Source organism: Zalophus californianus, chromosome 9, assembly GCF_009762305.2.
Source record: "Zalophus californianus isolate mZalCal1 chromosome 9, mZalCal1.pri.v2, whole genome shotgun sequence".
NCBI classification, from domain to species: domain Eukaryota; kingdom Metazoa; phylum Chordata; class Mammalia; order Carnivora; family Otariidae; genus Zalophus; species Zalophus californianus.
The window spans coordinates 64,798,680-64,817,051 of NC_045603.1; the positions used below are offsets into that span (position 1 = coordinate 64,798,680).

The 18,372-nt window shown below is 38.9% G+C and overlaps 1 pseudogene; it reads right to left on the bottom strand.

Moving 5' to 3' along the window:
* LOC118357333 overlaps positions 1–18,372 on the bottom strand; it is a 35,934-nt pseudogene that overhangs the window by 2,012 nt on the left and 15,550 nt on the right.

Below are 18,372 nucleotides of genomic sequence, written 5' to 3' on the forward strand. Positions count from 1 at the left end.
TAGGTGACAATCAAGGCATTAAGTAGTTCAAAAAACCAACAACCGAATTTAAGGAAAATATTGGGAGAAGACTACACAGACAGGAAAGAATTATGTGTCTATATTTAGAGTGATGGCTTGGGAAGTCAACATATCTACAAGTTGGTTTTTCCCTAAAGTAAGAGACTGGTAGGAAAACAATAAAATAGCAAAAAGAATCTGTCTCTTAATTGTTAAATGTCTGAGCATGGATTAGAGTTACTTATAGCAGTAACTCTTAAACTGATATCTGGCTGCGATGTGACGCTTTATGACTCTCTCATCATAACTATTTATTTAAACTGAACTCACAAAAGAATTCTAAGCCAGTTTAAGATTAACTGTATAAACAGTTGTTGCAACAACTGTTTTTTAACCGAAGACCTCTCCTGTCATCTGCTTCACTATGTAAACTGTTCATTAAACAAACAAACAAAAATCTGAGGTTATTGGTGAGAATGGTGTTCTATCTCTGTTTATTTCGTCCCTTGCGAAGCAAAATTGCCCCAGTTGAAAACTCCTAAAGTAATTTTTAAAGCTGAGCTTTCAAATGTCTGCACCCTCACTTTACATAGGATTTTCCTCAAATCCCACTGTTCACAGAGGTCTTCCTGACCACTCCAGCTAGAAAATCTCTCGTCAAACTTTGTAGCCACTCACTTGCTTCATCTTTCTTCTCAGTACTCACTGCTAGATGCATTAGGTCATATTGTATCTCATTACCTGTGTCTTTCCCCTACAGAGTAAGTTGTACAAGCACATGGATTTTAGTCTGGTTCATCCCTAGGATACCTCCAGCACCCATTGCCTGGCACCTAGAAGTCACTCTACAGGATTTGTTAAATAAGCAAATAAACTGTTGATCTTATTAGAGGGAACACCTAGAAGCTGACACAAGTGACATATTACTGAAGTTCATTTTTCTGAATGCCTTAGACCACATGGAAATGCATTTGGGGACATAGCTGCTTCTTTGTCTATGTATACTTTGTTAGAAAAGGGATTTTAAGGCAGCTGACATTAAACCTAATTGAATCTAAATTAAAGCTAATGAGTTTCCTAGTTTCAAAATTGGAGTTTAATATACCCCTCCATTGGAAAAAACCATTGAATGGATCACAAAAATACCAGATTTGTCTTATTTGAGACAACCTGGAACTTGATACATTTGTCAGTCGATAATATCAGAAATGAAGCAGTCAGAAATTATAGAAGAGAGTTTTGATAACAAAAAAAAATTTCCTGTATTGGTTGATGACTAACTTTATTAGGCTTTGAAAAAACCCAAGACACTGACAACATAAGATTGCTTTAAGGTACCTGTTTGAGATTAATAAAATTCAGTGAGTGAGTATCCCAACCTGATGCAATGAATTTTAATGCAGAATAAGGACAAATATATCAATGCATATCTAGCAGGCAAAAATAAACTGAAGACATTTTTAACCAATTTAGCAGTCAGATTATCTATAGTATTGTCCTAGAACTTAGTATCATTATTACAGTTCATCTTAAACAAATCAAGCTAGGAGTTTATTAACACAAAACCTTACCTTTCATACCAGCTCTCTTTGCATTATCAAGAGTTAAAAGTACTTCTACTGCATTTTGAGCATTATCAGATAACTTTTCTTCACCTTCAGGCCAAGGGATATCTACAAATACAAATAGCTTGTTAATCATTGATCAAATAATACACAGAGATAAATGCATCTGTCTTCATAGAAAAAGAATCACCTCTTTTCAGAATATTTTGGAATACTTGTTGTGGTGTTTCATCATTGAAAGGAGGAATTCCTGTTAGAAACTCAAACAAGCAAACTCCAAGTGCCCACCAGTCTACTGCAGGACCTGGAATTTAAGAGGGAGTAGTTGAACTTGCAAGCATTTTGTGCAAATGTTTCATCAACTAAAACGTTACTACATGGATATTTGGGCACAGTCAAGGCATTCATTTCCTAAGGCTTTCTTCTAGTCCATAAGGTATAAAAACCCAAATTATCTTCATTTCAGTAACATGGCAATTATTTTCCTTCTCTGTTCTTCACGAAGTTTAGATTAGCAATTAACACAGCTACTCAAAGAAAACCTAAGTTGTCTTTCTTTTGTCACTCACTAAAAACCTCTCATATTCAGGATATTTACTTGTTCTAAATCCTAAAACACTAGAAGAAATACATTTAACCCACAGATTACTCTCTAAAATAGAGTACTTGTCAATTTCAAATGGGGGAGGGAAACAATAACATTTAGATGATTTTGTACTCCACTTACTCACATGGGTATGAGATGAAGTAGCAACACTTATACTAATTGGAGGACAGCCTGGTTAAGGAAGGAAAGCCTTACAGTGTTTTAATGTCCTTTTACTTCTTTTAAAAACAGAGAAGGACAAATTAGTTTAACAAAAAATATTCACTTAAAGTATGGCTTGAGGAGGTAATTAGGAGGTAAGTCTTTTTTTTTTTTTTAAGATTTTACTTATTTATTTGACAGAGAGAGACACAGCGAGAGAGGAAACACAAGCAGGGGGATTGGGAGAGGGAGAAGCAGGCTTCCCGCTGAGCAGGGAGCCAGATGCGGGGGTTGATCCCGGGACCCTGGGATCATGACCTGAGCCGAAGGCAGACGCTTAACGATTGAGCCACCCAGGCGCCCCTGGAGGTAAGTCTTAATAAATCCGTAGAACTGATTTCTAAAGATCTTTACTGGAAGCATCATCTATATGCAAAGATGTTTCCAACAATTATTTTAAACATGACCTTATAATCTGGTTTATAGTTTTGTTAGTTCTATGAAAAAGTATTTCTGAAGCAAAGGTTAATTTTAGTCAAAAAATGATTAACTTCAATATAATTAAAATAGGAATTCTAGTCTAGTACTAAATGTGCTTGAAAATTACTCTTTAAAATCAATTTCACGGGACGCCTGGGTGGCTCAATCAGTTAAATGTCTGCTTTTGGCTCAGGTCATGATCCCAGGGTCCTGGGATCGAGCCCATGTCGGGTTCCTGCTCAGCAGGGAGTCTGCTTCTCCCTCTCCTGTTGTGCCTCTCCCCTGCTCGTGCTCTCTTTCTTGCTTGCTCGCTCTCAAATAAATAAAAAAACTAATAAAAAAATAAACTGCTATAAAATCAGTTTCACAAAATTCATTTTGTAGTTAAGCAACTGCCACCATTCCATTTTAAAACAAGTAGGAAAGCACTATAGAATCTGCCATTAGGAAAATAATCGCATGCATTTAGAGTGCCTCTTCATTGCAAGCCACATAATCCCATCTTCCCTAAGGAACAAAGAATGTAAACAGTCTATAGACTTCTATTTCTATAATAATCACTATAAAAAAAAACCCCATACAAACCACCTTGGTTAGTAGACCTTTTAAGCAGCACTGAGAAAGAATAGATAGAATAACCAAATAACAGAAAAGTAGGGGAGAAGTCAGGAAAAAATAGGTATCTTCATTATTTTACTTAGGTTAGAAACTAGAACCCTTTTCCCAGCTCAGCCAAAATGTACTCAAGTCAAAAACTGACACGATTTCTCCATGGATATGTCAGACATACCCATATATTTGAGTCAAAGTCTAATAAGATCACACATGATGATAAACTGGAGCAATTATAATACATACTATTAGCCAGAGAAATAGAACAAACTTGTTTCACACTACTGGTTTTCTAATATGAAACCCCCATCTGTAATTTGTACACTGATACTGTTAGGCCTTTCTGTTTTCTAATAATAATGGAATTCAATGGGTAGGAAAATTCAAGCTCTTTTGTCGGTGCTAATTTTAGTATTTTTATCAAGCCTATTTTCTGGGTTACAATAAAAAGGCTGTATCTTTACTCTCGGCCGCCTTTAAAAGTTATTTAAAAAATGCTACATGCCTACATTTGTTTTCATAGAGAACATTCTGCCCGGATGTCCTCCTGTTCAGAAGACAGAATACAGTTCATTTTCTATTTCCTAAGTAAGATGAAAGGGAAAATACTTTTTTATGCAATGTGATCTAGTTATACTTTGACCAGTTTAATTTGCTTTGCCATATTACTTTATAGAGAAGTTCACTCACCAGAAGTCAGAAATCCTGCATGTAAGAAAAGAGAAGTTAGGTACGTTGTATTAAAATCATGAGTTCATCCTCACATCCTTCACCAAACTAGATCCTAAATGTTATACCAGACACAAGGGACACAAAGGTAAATAAGAAAGAGCTTTTTCCAAGGAGAAAACAACCTACTCCAGGCAAGACAAAACAGATAATTTTGACACAATATTAAGAGAAATGAAATAAAAATATGCACAAGAAGCTATGGGAAACTCTGGCCAGAGTTCCTAAGTAATTGGTAGAACGGGGGAGACCATGGAGGGCTCAGAGAAGTCTTAGCTGTTCTCAGCATGATGTTTAGAAACAGAGAGGTCAAGACAAGAAACAAAGTTGCTATAGAGACTGCCCTTGAGGCCTGGGATTTGGGGAAAGAGGTATAAAGCAGTGATTTTTCTTTTTAAATTATGAATTGCTTTGTACTGGGGCCCTGGATGGCTCAGTCAGTTAAGTGTCTGACTCTTGATCTTAGCTCAGGTCTTGATCTCAAAGTTGTGAGTTCAAGCCCTGCATTGGGCTCCATGCTGGGTGTGGAGCCTACTTTAAAAAAAAAAACACAAAAATTTCTTTGTATTATTTGTTATTTTAAGAACCGTGTATCAAATATTTTATAGAAAATGAAAATCTTAAAATAAATCACTAGATAGCTGAGGTAACTCGATGTCCCATTAAAATAGTGGCAAGATCCTAAAAAGTATAAAAGTAAGCTTTATATGTGAAGCTTAGTTTTATACTGTATCCTAAGCAGAGAAAATGTATATTATAGGAAATGAGCTGGCAAACCTGTAACTTAGCAACATGGACACTGTACAAAGATCAGTTAGGTGCCCAGAGGAATTTAGTTGCTTGGGCTAATAAGGGGGAATTCGAAATGTGTTTCAACACTGTAGAGATTATTAACAGTGTTAGTGAGTGCTACCAAGGAATCCTCCTGGAGTGCTATGTAGAAGGGAAACCTAGACTCTTGTCTTAAGAAATTTTCTTAAGCTTTTGCAGTGGAGATAAATATAATAACATAAGGTAAAATGACATAAGCTTTAAACAATTTCTAATAAAGTGGCAGAGACGTGAACTACTTCTCCATAGGTGGCCAATGGATGCTTTGTGAAAGAGGTAGCATTTGAACAGATAATGAGATGAGAAGAAATTTGACTGGAAGAGGACTGGGTTCTGGCATTTTTCAACAAAGGCAAAATACTTGTGCAAAATAAGGAAAACCTGAAAATAATGTGTCTAAGAAATGGAATGGGAACATAAGACCTATAATGAGATTCTTTGACTCCGCCAGTGCTTCGATCGTAGACTACCCAGACGCCAAACTGTGTGTGCAAAACACATTTTTTGTTTATAAAAGAAAGAGATTCCTTGAGAGACGAGGCTAGTATAAGAGCTTAGAGCCTCCGATGCCATGATCAGTAATCTGGATTTTGTTCTGCAGGTAGGAAGGAGCCATCGTGGTTTTTAAGGGGAGAAGCAGAATGACGGGCCACTTTATGTCTTCCGAGGGAAAATCTGGTGGCAATGATTATAGACGATAGGATGAAGCTGATGTCCCAGGAAGAGAGCTCATAAATTAATGAAAGGGAAAGAGGAGGTTCTTACAGAAGACAGTGGCAGAGATTAAAAGGTGAGAAGAAATTCTGCAGGGACAGAACTGACTGGATTTAAAAGCCTGAATGCAGGGACAACGTCGGTGTCATCACGCAGATGGCAGAACCGAGAGAGGAAACAGAGGAAGAGCAAGCTGGACATGTCCTGTACTGACACACAGTACTTGAATCCCCAGGGCAATGCCGCGCAGGTACTTTGGCCACGTGTACGCCCCTAGATAAAGTCAGGATTAGAGACAGATATTTGGGAAGCACCGACGAGGACGTGACTGCTGAAGTCACGGGAGAGATATTAACAGGAAGCAGCGGTAGGGAAACAAGGGAAAGGGCAGGATCGGGAAGAATCTCTATATACTGAAGAGCTGAGGAGTTAGCAACAGAGGGAAGATGAAGGAGACTGAGAAGAGGCTGGCAGATCTGACAAGAGTGACGTCACTGACGACTGGTAATAAAAAAGCGCCAGTTACAGGCGCCCGGAGGGCTCTGTCAGTAGAGGATACGACTCTTGATCTCAGGGTTGTGAGTTCAAGCCCCATGTTGGGAGTAGATCACTTACAGATAGAAATCCTAAAAAAAAAAGTGTCAGTTAAATGGTAGGGATAAAAATCAGATTGCCAGAGCAAAAATAATCAGGCAAAGGAAAGAGGCAACCTTTGAGAAGGTGGGTGGTGGGGAAAGACAAGGGTGGAAGCTTATTGGCAGGCTAAGGAGAAAAGCAGCATAGAAATAAAAATAGAAGGGGTGTGTGTGTTGAAGAGGGGGAAGATGAGACAGTCGATCACCAAAGGAGCCTGAAGAATAGGGAAGTAACTGACAAGATCAAGAAGGTGATCACATTATGGACTGAATTATGTCTCCCTGAAAAGACATGTTCAAGTCTTAACTGTGAGGTCCTCTGAGTATGCCATCTGCAAATACGGTCCTTGCAGAGGTCACACTGGAGTAGGGTGGGCCCCTAATCCAGTATGACTGGTGTCCTTATAAAACACAGCCACGTGACCATGGAGACAGGGAGAATACCACATGCTGGTCTGAGTGAGGCCCCTGCAAGCCATGGGTTGCAGGCAAACCACCAGAAGCTGGAAGGGGCGAGGTCGTTCCCCTACACCTTTCAGAGGGAGCATGGTCCTGTCCACGCCTAGATTCCAGACTTCCAGCTTCCAGAACTGTCAGACAATAAATTCCTGTTGTTTTGAACCATCCAGTGTGTGGCACTTGATTATAGAAGCCCTAGGAAACCAATACAGTTCGTTTCAGAAGGCAGGAAGGGAAAATTCTTCAGAGAGAGGAAGGGGAAAAAAGACGCTAGGTAAAAATGCCACCCGGTCTTCCTCTGTTGTGTCCCGAAGATGGCTCCTCTCTGGCTTGACCCTTGTGGTGAGGGTCTTCTAAGTTTCTGAGCGCGAGCTCTAACCAGGAGTGCGCTGCTACAGACTGAACAGAAGTTTTGGCTCAACTCTGCATTCCTGAGCCAAAGCTGGAACAGACCTCAGGAGACTTTTTTGAACTAAGATGACAGAGCAGGTGGGCGGTAGGACTTCTCTGGGGCCCGGAGACTGAGTGGGAAGGCAAAGATCAAATGGCTGCATGTCTTCTTTTACCATAAGAAATGCCATATTTACGAGAAAAGAGTGTCACATGAGTTCCTGTTCTCTCACTCTAGGCAATTCAAATACCAAAGAAATTTAGAACAATTTCACCTCAAAAGAAAATGTAGTGCTAGAGAACACTTCAGAAACTCAAGACATGGAAGCCTTACCATGGGCTCTGCCCAATAACAGCTCAGGTGCGAGGTAGTCCGGAGTCCCAAGAATCCGCCCATCATCCACGGGGGCTGCCCCTCGCCTCACACTCTTTGGAGTTCGGTATGGGGTTCCTGATTTGACCTGATTTGGGGTCTGCTAATTTAACAAGAGTTTACAATAAATATCTTCATTTCTGTTTTTCTTTTTAAGATGTTATTTATTTATTTGACAGAGGGAGAGAGAGAGGGAGAGAGCCGGCACAAGCAGGGGGAGGGGCAGAGGGAGAAGCGGGTTCCCTGCTGAGCAGAGAGCCCGATGTGGGGCTTGATCCCAGGACCCCGGGATCATGACCTGAGCCGAAGGCAGACACCCACCTAACCAACTGAGCCACCCAGGCACCCCATAACTTCATTCCTTTTACAGTGAATAGAAATGCTAAAAAAGCAAAGCTAGGCTGCTGGGCATAAAAGACATACTCAAATCCCTGATCAGTTTTGAAAATGGACTCATTACCAAGTATAATTTGGAACAGTCCTGATAGCTGGTGAAATTAAATAGCTTAGATAAGACCAATTATTTCAATAAGATCAAGATATGCAAGAAAGAATGAAGAAATCAGCAAGAAAAATTTCTTTCTTGATAGAATGGATTAATACAAACTTAAGAATGGTCACTGAGGGACGTTGTGGCTGACAAATGATTGAATTACTGGGACAACACATCAGCTGGAACAAAATATAAATAACTTCTTGTGCTAATTGGTATGTAAGTTTTAAAGATACTTTGTGGTCTCACAAGGACTCTGTGAGACCAGTGGGAGAGGTGTCAGCATATTCTACAGAGAGGTAAGAAGCTGAGGCTCTGAGGAAAACGGACTTCTAAGTCACTCAGTAAGTTCTGAATAGAAAACTCCAAGTCTTGTGACCCTAATTCAGAGTTTGTACTCTCAACTTTATGTCATGTCTCCAAAAAAAGAAAAAAAAATGAAACTTTGCGTTTGTTAAGATAAAGGTTTAGAAAATAAAAATAACATAAGATTTGAAATATATATTTTCCAACTATTTCCTACAAAGAAAAGAGATAATCTAGGAAGGTCCTTAAAAGGGAGTAAGATAGAATGAACTTTAATATTGTATCTTAGAGTTGCTGTTGTCAAGTGAAAATATGTGACTGTAAATATGTAAACATGTGATTGAAAATATGTGACAGTCTAGGGGCGCCTGGGTGGCTCAGTTGTTTAAGTGGCTGCCTTTGGCTCAGGTCATGATCCCGGGGTCCTGGGATGGAGCCCAGCATCGGGCTCCCCGCTCAGTGGGGAGTTGGCTCCTCCCACTCCCTCTGCCCCTCCCCGCTGCTCGTGCATGCATGCGCTCTCTCAAATAGATAAAATCTTAAAAAAAGAAAATATGTGAAAGGCTAGAGAGCAAATGAAGAAGTGCTTTAGTTAATAATAATAAATTGCTACCAGCTTTGCCTTTTGGCATCAAAACCTCCCAACAGTCCAGATTCCCAACCAGCAGAACAGAAAATCTCAGATAGTCTAGGTGAGAGGCAAGTATCTGGCCTTCATAGTTTACGGGTATAAAATCTAACGACAAACTGTTAAAAAGTTAGAACATACCTGATATGGCATATAGGATGTTCCTTTTTGATTAGGGGTTATAGCCATGGGATACGAACCACTATAAACACATGAAATTTCCATTGCATCTAAAGAGATTAGTAATGCTCATTTTGGATGGTTCTGAGTTATTGGATGCATTGATATGACTGTTAAAACTTCGAAAAGCTACGGCATTTCTTTTAGATAAGGTTAATGTTTTCAACACCTCTGAAGACGGAGCTAACATTTTTTGGCTACTGCCTTGGACAGCAGGATTCTCATCACCTTTCGGCAAGGTATTCTCCTGCCAGCTGGGTGATACGGTGAGTAGGTCTTCAGTGTTTCATTCTTCAAAAGAGGATTCTTTGATGCTTTTATCTGGATCTAAGGACTGCCTTTCTAATGAACTTTCCATGATAGAAATTCTGGGAAAAGATGAATCGGAGTCCATACAAATACTTTTAGAAGCTCTCTCAGCGTCGGAACATAGAAAACTAGAACTGAGGAGGTCCTTCTTGTCATTCTTATCACAGTCCTCATCCAGTTCACACAGAAGGTTTTTTGCTATCATTGGGGTAGGTGATTTTTCTGGGGTGTGTGGTTTACCAATGAAAGAACTGACCACGTTCTCCTCATCAGCACAGTCACTTTGCTGACCACATACAGATAGCTTCAGGTCTTGGACCTCAGTTGTTAAGCCCGTCCTTTGATTTATATAACCACCGCTCATTTCTAGACTTCTGCTCTACACAGTTTTTTTTATTCTGTATGATGTTCTGACAAGGACTAGAGTCAACTAACTCAAAATTTCTTTTAAAACGTCTTTTCCCAAGGTGCTCTTCAGTCCTATCACCAGAATCCACAGCCCACTGCTCTGACTGGTGAAAACCAGACTGTGCTGTGTCAGTGGCCACATGAATATTATTTATATCCAGTTCTTTTGCTTCCCAAGAAACTTCCCCGGGGAAGCATTTTTTAGCCAGGTTTACACAGGAGCTTCCAGTCTCAGGAACGGCACTGCTGTTATGAATGGGAGAAACTGCTAACTCAAGATCCTTTTTATCGAAACCTTTGGTTTCAATGGAATCGGTAGATTTTGTACATGAAGGCTTTTCTATTATATTCCAACTCATCACCGTAGAGCCCAGTGCATTGTCACTTTCCTGAGAGGGAGGAAAAAACACTTTTTTAGTTGTATAAAACTGAGATTCTTGAACCTTTTAAAACCTCTCTTGACTTAGGTGGGATAAATGACTCCATAAATTACTACGCTACCTATTCCCACTTTCCACTGGAACAAAAGAACAACGATAACAGAGAATTAAAGAGCAATATAAACAATTAAGCATGTTTTTATATATATTTTGAGTGAAACACTGGTCTAAAATTCAAATAAACTATCCTTTAATAGGTCTTTTCATAATTTAATATGTATTTGTATAATATGTATTTGATAGTCTATAATCCATATGTTTTCTTTTTTTTTAAGATTTTATTGATTTATCTGAGAGAGACACAGGGAGAGAGGGAACACAAGCGGGGGGAGTGGGAGGGGGAGAAGCAGGCCTCCCGCCGAGCAGGGAGCCCGACGCGGGGCTCGATCCCAGGACCCTGGGATCATGACCTGAGCCGAGGCAGACGCTCAATGACTGAGCCACCCAGGCGCCCCTCTATGATACATAGCTGATAGATGTTCTTTAGCTAGCACAAATTAATAAGCAACATTTTCAGGCAAAATCGAGGGTAACGCTATATTATATAGATACCTTCTTTGCAATATGGGTACAGACGATTCTGTTTTGAATTACAAAATGCACAGGACTTAAAATACAGTTAATGGAAAATTATAGACAAAACTTTTGTTAATGGAAACAGGTATCATTTCGTACAAGTATAATAAAACCAAGCTGATAAAGGTGAAGCTAAACGAATCATAATTTATGATTAAAACCCAAAAATAACAGGAATTAAAATCCACTGTCAATAAGATGAAACGATGAGGCATTGATAACAAACCACTTGCCTTAAAATCTGTTTGAATTCTAACTATCTGCAGGTGCTTTTGTGCGATCAGAGCTTTATACAGAGTATCATACATTGGTGTATGGTAATCAGGATTTTTACAAGATTACTAAGAGTGCGTCTTCCATAAACTCGAACACTGCCTATTTTTGGTATGTAAAAATCAAACTTCATTAACTTACTTAGTAATAATAAGGAGTGCTTAGTCATGAACAACAATAGCAAAAATCCCTAAATTACAACTCACAGATCTGCAGGCACAGATCATCCAGGGATTAGCACAGGGTTTATCAGGGTTCCCCTGTGGTCCATCATCACTCCTCTGATCATAACTTGAGAGGCACTACCATAATCCAATCATTGCATTCCCCACGGATACAGAAGGTGTAGGGAAAGGTAAAGCTGTGTATGGTTTGAAATATTACACAATATGCTTTCTTGAACAGCAAAGAGGTGAAATAAGTTATTAAGAAAGGAAATCTGTTTATCCTGTAGCGTGTATTACCTGTAGAGCAGCCTATAAGAGAAGGGAAAAAGATCAAGAAACACTGCCTTGACTAAAAAATAATCTGACTTTACTTCTAGAACACAAATAGCCAACACCGAAGAAAATCACATTACTAAGAATAAGGAGTAAATACAATCTAAATTATTTACTCAAACAGAAGGTCTACTTTTTGCGTATTGACATAATTCTAATCTAACATTATTTTATGTGCACTCTATGAAGGAAACCTTATTATAATTTAAAACTTGGGGCGCCTGGGTGGCTCAGTCGTTAAGCATCTGCCTTTGGCTCAGGTCATGATCCCAGGGTCCTGGGATGGAGCCCCGCATGGGGGTCCCCGCTCAGCGGGAAGCCTGCTTCTCCCTCTCCCACTCCCCAGCTTGTGTTCCCTCTCTTGCTATGTCTCTCTCTGTCAAATAAATAAATAAAATCTTTAAAAAGATAAAAAAAATTAAAATAAAATAAAAATTAAAAAATAAAAAAAAGCCCATGTAGATGCCCTGAAACAAATATTTACTATCATTTTTCTGCAAGCTCATTATATATTAATCATGAATAATTCTGCATTTGAATGAGAAATGAAATACTTAAAAATAATTTGAGATTATACACGGAAATGGAGACTACCTTGACTGCCATTCATGTAACAGTTTCATTTCCTTATAGAATGTACATGGAAAGGTATAAAGTGTCTCCACTGTTAATGTGACATAAGAAAGAGGCTGGGGTTGGGATAAAGGTCACTCTAACCTGGCAGTCCTTCTCCCATCGGGGGCTGCTGTGGCACTCAGACTCCACACTGGATACGACGGTGTGGGACTGGCTGCTGGCACTGGATGTAGCCAGCCTTCTCCTGGACTGCAGGAGGTTAGACGTTAGGCACTTCACAGGCATCCTGGGATTGGAGGCAACTGTTGCAAGACCTGTAGTATCGGAGCTTATGTCACATCTTTCTGAGTTCCTCACCAAACCTGAATCTTCCCAGATAATTAGGCAAAGTATTAAGTATTGTACATCAGAGCTCTGTCTGTGTAAACATTATCCGATCCGCCAGGATGGCTCAGGTGTTTTGGACATACAAGTACTGTTGTGAACGTTTACGGAGAAAAAAGCAAACCCTCAACATTCACAGGTGAAAATCAGGACAAAAGAACTAAGCTGTAATTAGGAGGAAACCCATTATCCACTTTGAAACTCTTCTTGATAAAGGAGCATTATTGATATGCTATATCCAGATATGATATAAGATAGGAATGTGACTAAATTTACTCAGTTCAATTCGTATTTAATTAAAACCATAGCTTTAGGGGCACCTGGGTGGCACAACCAGTTAAGGATCTGACTCTTAGGTTTCCACTCAGGTCGTGATGTCCGGGTCATGAAATGGATCCTCGCATCGGGCTCCAGGCTTAGGATGGAGTCTGCCTGAGATGCTCTCTCCGTCTCCCTCCCCTTCCCGCCTGTGCTCTCTCGCTCTCTCTCAAATAAAAAACATAGCTTTTTTCTAATGTTGAGGCTTATGTGCTCACAAGCATGAATTATCTACATCCATGAGGGATATTTTATACGACTGGGTAAAACAAGTAACAGTGAATTGGCTAAGAGCAAGCCACTACAAGAAAGCAGCATCACCTACATGATACATGTTTGTCTCTCATAGACTCATGCTAAAAACTGTTGTTCCTGAACTTATGAGACACAATAGGCTTTTACTAAAGATCATATGTGCATATACAGATTTTCTATGTATATAAAAAGATATGTATATCTTGCCTTTTCTTTCCCAAAGAAGGTGAACTCGTGACTTTAATCTCAAGTAAATTCTTACAATTTTTTGATTTAATGAATCTTGGAACTTTAAAACTAGAAACAGAATTTCAATGGCCATCTAAAGCAACTTTATTTTTGGTACATAAACCCTCTCAATGAAATTCCTCACTCATTGGACACTGACCTTGATATGTGACTAAACTGCTCAGCTTGTCCCTCCCCCCTGCCCCAGTAATGTGGAAATTTGTGTCTACCCCAATGCCATGTGCGCACTGTGTATTTGCTAAAGAGTTCTCTCTGGATCAGTGATATAATCAGACCATTCCTTTCTTTGGAACTTTTGTGTTTTTTATTTTATTTTTTAAAGATTTTATTTATTTATTGGACAGAGAGAGAGAGAGAGAGCGAGCACAAGCAGGGGCAGAGGGAGAGGGAGAAGCAGGCTCCTCATTGAGCAGGGAGCCCAATGCGGAACTCGATCCCAGGACCGTGGGATCACGACTGGAGCCTAAGGAAGATGCTTAACCATCTGAGCCACCAGGCGCCCCTCTTTGGAACTTTTGAGGACTCCCCTTTTTCTACAGCTTAAATTCTAGGTTCCCTGTAATGACACTTAATCCTTCCCCATCTACCTGCTAAGCTTCCCTTCCCCTTGCACATGCTTCCCATTCTCACAAAACACATTTAGTCCCCGTTGTCTGAAGATGGAATACTTCCAAGTGTCTGTGCCTTTGTTCATGCCTCTATCTGAAATGCTTTTCCAGTACACTTGGAGCTACTGCTATATCTTCATTGAGAACCATTCCTTATTTTCCCAGTTAGCATTTAACACTTTCTGTGTTGTATCACAGTATCCTTCTTGCGATTTTGTTTTAGAGGATTGCTATTGTTATCCCTTTACACATGTAATCAACACAGAATTACAAGTTCTTCTGAGGCAAGGACCTCTCTTATTCATCTTGATATCCACTTGGCGACCAGCAGTGCCTTGCCCTGATTTACTTCTGACTAGATTTAAAAAACAACTAAGGGAGATGCCATTACTTTCATTTAAGAATAAGGCTGTAGTAGCAACTGCATATTCTGTATTTTAGTAGTTTTTATTTGTCAAAGCTATTTATGTTTTTCAGCCATTTTGATTTCCACAGAAGTGATTTTGACAGAGAAATAAGACTCACTGACTTTGGAAGAAAGGGTCAGTGGACAGATAATTATAGTTGCAATCAGGACTTGCCTTACCCACTTCTAGTGTGTAACTAAACATTTTCAAACATTCATTTTCTCATTTGTAAGGGAGATATCCTGGATATGTACAGATTTGAGGACTAAATTAAAAATGAGGTAACATCTACGAAAACATGTGACACTAATTGCCCTTCAAAGCATCATTATTCACATTCCCAAGATGAAGAACATCGAGCGCAGAGAACTAAATCATCCACCGTTGCTAAGTTATAAAAGGTGAAGTTAAGTGCTATACAAATGTCCCATTCTCTTCCTCTACTACTTTTGTTTTTCATTGTGAGCTAATGAAAATTTATATCTTTACTTCAACTATTTTATTTCAAAATCTTTTGGAAATAATTTTATAAAGACACAAAATATTATACGTACTACATCTTCTCTATATAAGATTTCCATAGACCCAGTACAGTGAAATTTACCCAATGATCATTCTAATACCAAACTGAGGAAAATCTCATTAGCTAGGTATTTTATTCTGTTGACTTAAAGATCTACAACAGGGGCGCCTGGCTGGTTCAGTCAGTAGAGCATGTGACTCTTGATCTCGGGATTGTAAGTTCCAGCCCTATGTTGGATATAGAGATTACTTAAAATAAAATCTTTATTAAAAAAAAAAAAAGATCCGCAACAATCTGTGTCAGAAATGGCATTTACATGAAGAAATATAGGAATGCCACAGACTGTTCAAGTATTTGTATCTCAAACCCGTATTAGAAATTTAAAAATTCAAAAACATTTTGTTCCTCAAAAGACACACTTAATGGAATGAACTACCTTTTTCTTTTATACTCACATGAGTTTAGTAGTTTGTTAGAATAAGGAGTAGTATCCCTGTGATCTACAGACATAGGACAAATTAGTCCTTGAGAAAGGTGCGATGTTTCAGATACATGGGTTGAAAGAATATTTGTAGAGTCTTTGTTTTTTTCTGCAACTGGTGTGTTCTATTAAAGAGAGAAAAACAAAAACAAATGCTAAGATTTACCGCCACAAAACACCACCTAAATACATAGACTGTTATACCACCTAAGTAGATAATGTTAAAGTAACTCAACATGCTTGATATTTAAATTTATTTTGAACAGTTATTTAAAAAAAGCATTTACAATTTTAAATGGCAATCATGAGAGGGCATGTCATGTGACTTTTTTCTAATCAAGTGCTTACAAATCCCAAAGAGCTGATGAGAGATAACACTGGTCCTGGGGTTCTTGCATAATCTTGTCTAGGTTTAGCCATTGATGGTGTTGTAAGGATATCCATCATATTGATGACTATGTATGGAAAGAAAAGTATATGAAATTCTTTAAAAACTTCAATATTATTGTCTTACTAGTCACTAATCATCTGTTCTGAACTTTGTCCCCTTTCCACATTAACATTATCTATAACACTGGCTTGTGTAAGATGAACGTATCCAGAGAAGCCACCATGCCACGGAGTAAATATATACAACCAAGCAGACAAAGACAAATACTATATGATCTCTATTATATATGGAATCTTAAGAAACAAAACAAAACTAAGCTCACAGGTACAGAGAACAGTTTGTGTGGGATGCCAGAGGCAGGGGTGGGGGATAGGAGAAACGGGTGAAAGGGGTCAAAAAAAAAAAAAAAGATAAATATTTCCCTATTTAAAAAAAAGCAACTGATTGAAATCATTAAACTTTGATAGAATAGAGTCTTCCTCCGGAATGAATAGAACACAGTGTAATGACCCAAACTAGGGAGTACTCAATCATCAAACAAGAGTATTATCTAACTGGCAACAAAATAATTCTTGGTAAATCAAATAGTAGAAAAGGATGTGGTAAGAAAAATTAAGAAAGGAATATTAGGAATATAAATTAAAATTTCAATATCACAATCTGTTTAAGGAATTAGTACAAATTATGGGCCCCCCATTAACTAACATGTGCAAGTGTAGGTCAAGATAGAAATTGATGCAGAATTTTTATCAGTTTCAGTGCATAACTTTGTAAAGTAATTCAACATTCACACATAATGTACTGTTTTCTTTAGATATCAAAAATGGTGGGTGCCTGTCAGGCGGTAGAGCATGTGACTCTTGATCTCCGGGTCATGAGTTAGAGCCCTAGGTTGGGTAAAAAGATTACTTTTAAAAAATCTTTTAGTTATTTAAAGATTTTTTAAAAAATTGATTTATTTATTTGACAGAGAGAGAGAGAGAGACACTGACAGAGGGAACACAAGCAGGGGGAGTGGGAGAGGGAGAAGCAGGCTCCCTACTGAGCAGGGAGCCTGATGTGGGACTCGATCCCAGGACTCTGAGATCATGACCTGAGCCGAAGGCAGACACCTAACGAGTGAGCCACCCAGGCGCCCCTATTTTAAGATTTTTTATTTACCTGACACAGAGAGAGAGAATGTAAAAGCAGGGGGAGTGGCAGGCAGAGGGAGAGGGAGAAGCAGTCTCCCCGCCAAGCAGGGTCCCAGGACTCTGGGATAATGACCTGAGTTGAAGGCAGATGCCCAGCCAACTGAACCACCCAGGCGCCCCTTAAAAAATAATTTAAAAAAATAATCGCATGCCCCCCCACCACAAATGGTAGGAAAACCATAATATTCTACATGGTATCAGACTTTTTCTTAAAAGATTTTATTTTTAAGTAATCTCTACACCCAATGGGGGGTCGAACTCACAATCCTGATATCAGTATCCTCCACCGACTGAGTCAGCCAGGTGCCCTCCTATGTGATATCAGACTTTTAAAGGTAAGCTGAAAATTTGAACTTACCAAATTTTATTTATATCATACATTGATGAAGAAATAAGGACTAACAGGTAACAATAAACATCTTAAAGAATATTTTATAAACTAGGGGCGCCTGGGTGGCTCAAATGGCTGGGTGACTGACTCTTGATTTCAGCTCAGGTGGTGGTCTCAGAGTTGTGGGAGCCCGACCCCTGTTAGGCTCCAGGCTCAGCTGGGAGTCTGCCTCTCTCCCTCTGCCCCTCCCCCTGCTCATGTTCCACGCTCTCTCTCTCTCCTAAAATAAAAATAAATCTTTTTTAAAAAATAATCTTTTATAAATTAAATGTTAAAAATATGGCAGTGATTTCTTGGATAGGATTCCAAAGGCACAGGCAAAAAGCAAAAATAGACAAATGGGGCTATGTCAAACTTAAAAACTTCCGTATATCAAAGGAGATAATCAACAGAATGAAAAGAACCTACAGAATGGGAGGAAATATCTGCAAATCAGTTATCTGATAAGGGGTTAATGTACAGAGTATATAAAGTACTACAACCCAACAATTAAAAAATAATTATCTAATTAAAAAGTGGACAATGGATTTGGACAGATATTTCTCCAAAGATAACACAAACAGCCAATATGGTTATGAAAAGATGCTCAACATTAGTAATCAACAGAAAAAGGCAAACCAAAAGTATAATGAAATATTATCTCATACCCATTAGGATGGCTAGTATCAAAAAACAGAAAATAGTGTTGGCAAGAATGCGGAGAAACTGGAACCCTGTACATTGCTGGCAGGAATGTTAAATAGTGCAGCCACTATGAAAAACACAATAGAAGCTCCTCAAAAAATTAAAAATAGAATTCCTATATGACCCAGGAATTCCACAACTGGGTATATACAGGAGAGAACTGACAGCAGGGTCTCCAAGGGATATTTATACATTCATGTTTATTGCATAATTCACAATAGCCAGGAGGTAGAAGCAACCCAAATGTCTACTGACACATGAAT